Source organism: Gymnodraco acuticeps, unplaced genomic scaffold, assembly GCF_902827175.1.
Source record: "Gymnodraco acuticeps unplaced genomic scaffold, fGymAcu1.1, whole genome shotgun sequence".
NCBI classification, from domain to species: Eukaryota; Metazoa; Chordata; class Actinopteri; order Perciformes; family Bathydraconidae; genus Gymnodraco; species Gymnodraco acuticeps.
Window position 1 is genome coordinate 71,789 of NW_022992012.1, and position 8,195 is coordinate 79,983.

Below are 8,195 nucleotides of genomic sequence, written 5' to 3' on the forward strand. Positions count from 1 at the left end.
ATTTGGAAAAAGGGGTAGACAAATTATCAAGTTAAGTACAATGCAGAAAAACTGACAGTAGTGGTGGTAAAAACGACATTTACTCAAGAACTTTACTTAAGTATTATAGTATTAAGTACAAGTTAGAGGTCCTTGTACTTCATTGAGTATTTTGATTGTGTGCTATGTTCTACTTTAATTTATACAGTCTATGCTTTTACTCCCTATACTTTTTATAGGGACATATTGTCATTTTGACCACTACATTCATTTCAGAGTTTAGTTGAAAGATACTTTGCTTTTTTTTAGATAGATAGACAGATATAGATAGTTGAGTAAATGACAAAGTTACAGACCTACTGTACAAAACAAAAAAAGAATAGAAAAATAAGAATGTAAAACAAAAATATTAACATAACGACAATATTAAGCAATTATTTAGCAAAGCAAGTCAAGTATATGTTTATTTTATTGAACGTTTTTTGATTGAAACCATCAAGGCAACACTCTTAGCATGTAGGGCCCAAGGATCATTTCTTCTTTCTACGTGGGGATTAACATGCATCCACCTGTTCATGCACATTTATAACGTAAAGGGGAAGAAAGCCTGGCCAGTTTTAAACAGTTTATTTTCTAACGCAGTCGAAAAAGAAACTTCAAAAACCACATCCTCCTTTTGAATATAGAATTTGTTTTTGGTGACTTACTTACATACAGTGTTTCTTATGTGCTTGATCTACCAGCTGATTTATCAGAGACGTGAGGAGCAGCTATGAGTTTAACTGCAGCAACGAGAGGGTTTGTCGTCTTCCTGCTCTCTGCACAAGGTACTGTACATCTAGATTCTACACTGTATAAAAAGATTTGATCAATAATTTATCGTTATTTATTTCTTTAAATTACTTTCACTTCATATAACAATTATGCCATTTCTACTGAATTCCATACTTTGTTATTATTTCAACTCAGCTTTAAAAGCCAGTTCAAGGACCTGTAAATTGCAGTGTATGTTTTCATTGTACTTCGCACAACAAGAATTGGGGTCTTTCAGTTTTCAAGAACATGTTTTTTTCAAGCAGCTTTGTACACTTCACTCTCTATAAAGTCAAGTAGTGTGCACCTTTAAAGATAGTAAAACTGTGTTGGTGTGGATGAAAGTAATGATTGTACGTAGCTTCATTAACAGAAAAAATAACCAACTAAATAAATTCATCGTTCAGTGGAACTTCCTCCATCTACCTGCGGTCATTAACTCATCTTAAAGGCAGTGTTTCTAGACTACGTTTAGAGACTTTTACATCTCTGACTTATAATGATCAATAATACATCAAACATAAAATACATTAAACATAAAATAATGCTATAAAACACAAAATTTCTTATTTCTTATTGCAGAAGAGGCAGATTAATGATATTAGCGTGGTGTTAAAGTAATCTTTACTGTTTTTGTAGATTCAATTTCAGACACAGATTGTTTAGGTTTGAGTAGAGCAAAATTACAATTCTGTGTTTAGGGTTCACAAAAATAGTTATCATTAATCTTAATTGTATGTTTGAGATGACTTCTGAAAGCCATTACCAGTTAAATGCTTACAAATATACAGGTATAATTTACCTCAATGCAGGACACAGCATTCATTTTAAGTTAAAAACAGATAGTTGCATCACCAAAAGTTAGAGAACGCAGTCTCAATAAATTGCTGTTCCTTTAGTAGTATACTGTAGTAGTATTCGTTTATTAGTCCCTGAGGGGAAAATGGGTTGCAGCACATCACAGAGGCATTTAAAAAAGTTAAGACAATACATCACTGACAACAACATAGACACAGATAAAAACAAACAGACATAAGAAAACCAGATATCGGCAGACATGACAAGGCGCCTATAGGCCCTCATTTGCTAAATAGTTCCTCTGTATGATGTCCTTCCTCAATGCATTAGACAAACTTCACATCTATAATGTGTCGTACCTGCATGTTGTGACGATGTCACAAAAATCAAAGCACACAAAGACACCAACACACACTGACACACACACACACACACACACACACACACACACACACACACACACACACACACACACACACACACACACACACACACACACACAACACACACACACACACACACACACACACACACACACACACACACACTGCCTTACTCCATTCTCATATCATGTGATGTTGATATGAGTCTGATAGTTTCTGATGTGCTCTGTGTTTCAGTGGCTCAGGGTCAGCGTGGCTGGGGAGTGACTTACTCTTCTACTGAGATCTGTGCAGTGAAAGGATCAACAGTGGAGATAAGCTGCAGCTACACACCCCCATCTAGATCGTATTTCAGTTTTAGAAAATAAATCTGGTTTACTAAAATGAATAATGGTGAATTTGTAGATCTTAGTTCAGACTCAGACTATGCAGGTCGTGTGCAGTACAGTTATAACAACAAAGACTGCACTCTGAGAATCTCCGACCTGAGAGAGAGCGACTCAGCTGAGTACAAGTTCAGGATTGAATCAAAGCAAGAAGCTTTCAAATATACTGGTTCACTTGGAGTCACTTTGTCACAGGTAACATTTTCATTTATGTTAGTTATTTCCAAATGTTTAGCACATAGAAACATAGCGTTCTCTTCATGAATCCAGGTGTCATGGTGCAAGTCCAGATGAGCAGACGTTTTGTCAAGGCAGAGCTGAAGTGTCAGAGCAGTTGTCGTCTACCTGATAGTTCTTCCTACGTCTGGTACGAGAACGAGAGTTCAGACTGGATGGACATCTTCTTCTTCAGTCTACTATAATCCTGCAGACAACTATTCCTGTGCTGTAAACGGACATGAGAACCACCGTTCTCCTTCAGTGTGTGAGTTCACTCAGTACGGACACATGTTCACACAGTACAATCACAATAAGACATAGAGTCATTTCAATTGACTTTCAAAATCTTAATGTAGACACAGCAGCATTAAGTATTACAACAAAAAGCTAAATTACCAAAATAAATGCAATATTGAGAAACATGTTGTGATGTGCTGCAGAGAAGCTGAACAATAACACCAAACTGTTCGGTAACATTTGCAAACAGCAAGTGAAGCAATATGAATTTTGACAGGGAATTTGTTGCTTTTTTCAAATTCATTGCAAGAGCCCAACGAATATATTAACGAGTAGCTTTTTCCAAATCAACCTTAAGGTTTACTGTGCATCCCCCAATAGACTTTAATCACATGTTTTCGGGTCTAAGATGTGATGGGTCCAGGATCTGCACTTTCAAACACACTAACCTGGGAAAATGTATGTTATTATTTCTCCTCCAGACTCTCCAAAGCTCCCCTCTGTGGCAGTGAGTCCCTCTGCTGAGATAGAGGAGGGCAGTTCAGTGACTCTGACCTGTAGCAGTGATGCTAACCCAGCAGCTAGCTACACCTGGTACAAGATGGATGGCAAAACAATCCTTCCTCCTTTCAAGAAAGGACCACAGCTTGTCTTCAGATCCATCCATTCCTCTGACTCTGGACAGTATTACTGTACAGCTGAAAACAATCTGGGGAGGAGGAAATCTAAAGACATCTTTATTCATGTGAAATGTGAGTGAAGTTTTAATCTGTCCAGTCTTTGCAGAAGAAGATTCTAATAAGTATAACTTCTTTCTTGAACTCTGCTTGTTTTACACATGTACAGTCTGCTGTAATTCTCTGAGCAGCTTCAACAGATTCCAGGTGTTTTGGGATCAAACATTCAATTGTTAGACCAGCTTCTAAATCTAAAATGCAGCTACACACAGCTCATCACAGTTTGTAACACCACATGTACTGTAAAACACCCTAAACTTAAAATAACCTTTGTAGCACTTCTCCTGCAGATCCTCCAAAGCCTCCCTCTGTGTCAGTGAGTCCCTCTGCTGAGATAGAGGAGGGCAGTTCAGTGACTCTGACCTGTAGCAGTGATGCTAACCCAGCAGCTAACTACACCTGGTACAAGGAGAACAGAAAAGTGTTTCTGGGAGCAGTAGGAAGTTATCATGTCACCTCCATCAGCTCTGAGGACAGAGGGAACTACTACTGCAGGGCTGAGAATCAATATGGAGCGGTCAACTCTACGTCTCTATTTGTAGATGTCCAGTGTGAGTAAAAAAACAAGTGAGTTTTCCTGTAGGGGGCACTAAAGACAACCTAGCCTGTCTTAAATAGAACTATTTCTACAACTTTTCTTCCAGATGCTCCAAAGCTCCCCTCTGTGTCAGTGAGTCCCTCTGCTGAGATAAAGGAGGGCAGTTCAGTGACTCTGACCTGTAGCAGTGATGCTAACCCAGCAGCTAACTACACCTGGTACAAGGAGGATGAAGACTCTCCAAAAGCTTCAGGACAGATCTTCACCATCACTGACTTCAGAGCTGAACACAGTGGGAGTTATTCCTGTGGAGCCAAGAACAAGTTAGGACGTAGTAACTCCACCTTAACTCTGATTGTTGTGGCAGGTAAGTTCTCCACCTGACTTTTTGATGGTATGATTAACAGATCGCATCACCCAGCAAACTATAGGGAAGAGATACTCAGATACTCAGAACCTCTGGAAACACCTACCACCTTTAACCAGTGGTGGAAAGTAACCTAGATCATTTCTTTAAGAACAGTACATTTTAGGAAAGGTATAAACTTTACTTGAGAATAAACGTAACTTGAGTATAAACTTTATTTTAGTATTTGTATTTTGTGTAACTGTATACATCACATTAATTGTACATCTTTAGAAACTCACTTTAAGAACATATCAACTTAATGAACTCAATGTATGTAGAAATACAATTGCACCAACTTCATCCACACTTAGCCTACATGACACTTTCATGCAAAGCTATAACAAATTAGAATCTTACCCCTCACTCTGCACCATGTCTGCAACTAGAATGTTCACCATCACTTTTCTTGTGGCAGGACTAATTGTTCCTTTTTCCTCATACTCCTTCAGCACATCACTTCCTCCTGGTTTGGTCAGCAGAACCTGTTTCATCAGCTTAAAACAAAACACAACAAAAATGACACCCGTTAAGTAAGCAGTAGGGATGCTCCGATCGCCAATTTCGGGGCCGATCGCCGGAATTAGTATCGGCCGATACCGATCGCCGATCCGATCGAGTGGGCGGGGCCTAAATGGAAGATTTAAACATCACTTTAAATCTTCCATTTAAGTGATGTTTAAACTCAGTTAATGGGGCTCATTCACTGGAGCTTCCACAAACAACAATCAACTTAATTATTACATTGAAATGATGTACATTATTCAAGTTTACATTCACTTTGGATAATAACTTTGGTGTGACACCTCTCTCCCCCTCTCTCTCCTGAAAGCCTGTCAGTATCTCATGCAGCTCACTGATCCAGTAATGAGTGACCCGACAGTGAAGAATACATTTATTTATAATAACTAGTTTAGCTTGTTCCAGAGGTAGATAAAATAGCTAAGTGTGTTAGGTCTAACTCTTGTGTGTTTCGTCCCGCTTACCGGTCCGGCGGCCGGAGCTGCAGGATTTCTGCTTGATTGATTGATTGAAAAGTTTATTAACAGCTTGTATATTGGGTACAGTACAGTACAGCTCAAAACATACAATTGTTAAGGGGATGCAGACCAGAGAAAGACTTTCGTCTTGTTTACATCAGGGTCCCCCATTTCCAATTCATCATATCATTTAAGACATATAAGACATATTTGACATACAGACGGCTTATTTACAATTTAGATTTCGTTCTAATACATCCTAACCGGACATTTAAGACATACCAAGTCTACAGATATACAGTTAGTAACAGAGTCTAAAATGCGAGTATATACATAGATGGGGGGGGGGAAGCTGTCCATTGAACGACAGGTTGAGATTTGTACCATTACCGGGGCCAGTTTTGCAATGCTCTCCCCCGAAGGTGCTCTTTAAGAGAGGTTTTGAAGGTAAGTATAGTTTTACTTTCCTTTGCAGTTGTGGGAAGAGCGTTCCACCTTGATGTGGCATAATTGCGAAACGTGTATTCCCCCTTTTTTGTGCCAAATCTGGGTTTCACATGATTTGTGGAGCTCCCTCTGGTGTTATGATCATGGTATTCCTTGACCTTTGGGAATAATTTTGACATGTACATGGGTACCATAGAGGTGTACTGGATCTTGTAGACCAGGCCCATTGCAAGTAGCTGTACTCTGTCGTCTACTCTAAGCCATCCTAGGTTGTCAAAGTGGGCAGAGGTGAGGTGGGTTCTAGATGAAAGGTCAAGCAGTAGTCTGACCAGTTTATTTTGCGATGTTTGAAGTTTTATTTTTAGCGCCTTGGAGGTGCTATGGTACCATGACGTGCAAGCATAGTCATAGTACCCTTGAATGAGTGCTCCTGCCAGAGTTTTCAGGGTGTTTTTGTTTACCAGAGAGGAGATCCGGTATAGGAATCTAGTTCTTTGATTGACTTTTTTTATTACATTGGATGCCATTTTGTCACAGGAGAGGTTTGCCTCAAGAATAGATCCTAGGTATGTCATTTCCTTCTTACTTGTGACAATAATGTCGCCCACTGCAACTGAGAAGTCGTCGGATTTGCTGAGATTATGTTTCGAACCGAAGAGAATGGACTCTGTTTTACCCAGGTGTAATGATAATTTATTATCGGCGAGCCAGGTGCAGATTCTGCCGAGCTCGGAGCTGAGGGTTTTTTCAACCTGCAACCTGTTCCTGTCAGAGACCAGCAGGGCTGAGTCGTCCGCGAACAGGAACAAGTTGCAGTCACATGCTGATGACATGTCATTTACATAAATTAGGAACAGTAACGGACCTAATATGCTTCCTTGTGGAACACCACAGCTCACTGGGAGGGGGGGGACAGAGTACCGTTTACCTCCACCATCTGTTCTCTCCCCTCCAGGTAGGATTGCATCCAGCTCACCGATAGTTTATCAAAACCAATAGCTTTTAGCTTGTCAATCAGAATGGGGTGATTGACAGTGTCGAAAGCCTTTTGTAGGTCCAGCATCACCATGCCGCAGTACTTGCCCTTGTCCACCTCTTGTTTGATGTGGTCGCTCAAATAAAGAAGGCATGTGTCAGTGGAGTGGGATGTTCTAAAGCCAGATTGAAATTCATAGATTAGTTTATTTTCCGCGAGGGTACTTTTCGACCTGTTCATATACTATTTTTTTCCATGACTTTCGAGATGGAGGTAAGTATAGAAACAGGGCGGTAGTTGCCTGGGTCCAATTTGCTGCCCTTTTTGTGCAGGGGGGGTTACTCTTGCAATTTTGAAGTCTTTGGGTACTTTTCCCTGTTTTATGGAGAGGTTAATTATGTGAGCTATGACTGGTGAGATGGCGGTTGCTGTGTCTCTGAGGAATTTGGAGGGGATATTGTCGTGGCCAGTGGCCTTGTTAGGTTGGAGGGCGCTCAGTTTAATGAGTACCTCTGCTGTTGTTACCCTTGCTAGACTGAAATCATCTTTGCGTACCCCTAGGTTTTTGTAGTAGGTCATGATGTGATCTACTCCAAAAAGCCCTGAGTGGGAGGGTAATTTATTTACAAGAGTTGTGGCTATGTTTGTGAAAAAAATGTTCAAGTACTTGGCCACATCCAGTTTGTCTGTGATGAGCCTGTTATCTGTCTTTATGTTTAAGTTAGAAAATCTCGTTTTGAGTTTTTTACTGCAGCCAAGCTGGTTATTGAGTAATTTCCAAAGTTCACGGGGTTTATTTTTGTTTTCCTCAGTTTTGACATTGATGAAATTCTTTTTGGCAGTTTTGATCATGGAGCTTACGTCATTTCTTAGTCTGTTTCTTTCAATTTTGAGTTCAGTCACGTGGGCCTGGAGTTCACTGCTCGTGCTTTTGGAAAGCATTGCCTGACTTTTATGAAACTCAGAGCATTTTTTGTCTCTGGTTTTCATGGCGGTCAGTATGCCGGAGTGCATCCACGGCTCCGCGCGATTTGTTACCCTGGTTGTTCTTAGGGGGGCCAAATCATTGAGTATTGCAGAGAATTTGTTTTTGAAACCAAGCCATGTTTCTTCAACTTGTGTACCACTGAGCTCATCTGACCAGTCCAGGCTCTCCAGTTCTAGGTTAAAGGCCTCGCTAGAGTAGTTTTTGAGGTCTCTAGATATGACTGTTTTGTGACAGCCGGCCCTTTGTTTTAGCTTTTTGCGGGTACAGAATATCATATAATGATACTTCACACACACGTTGCATACCGC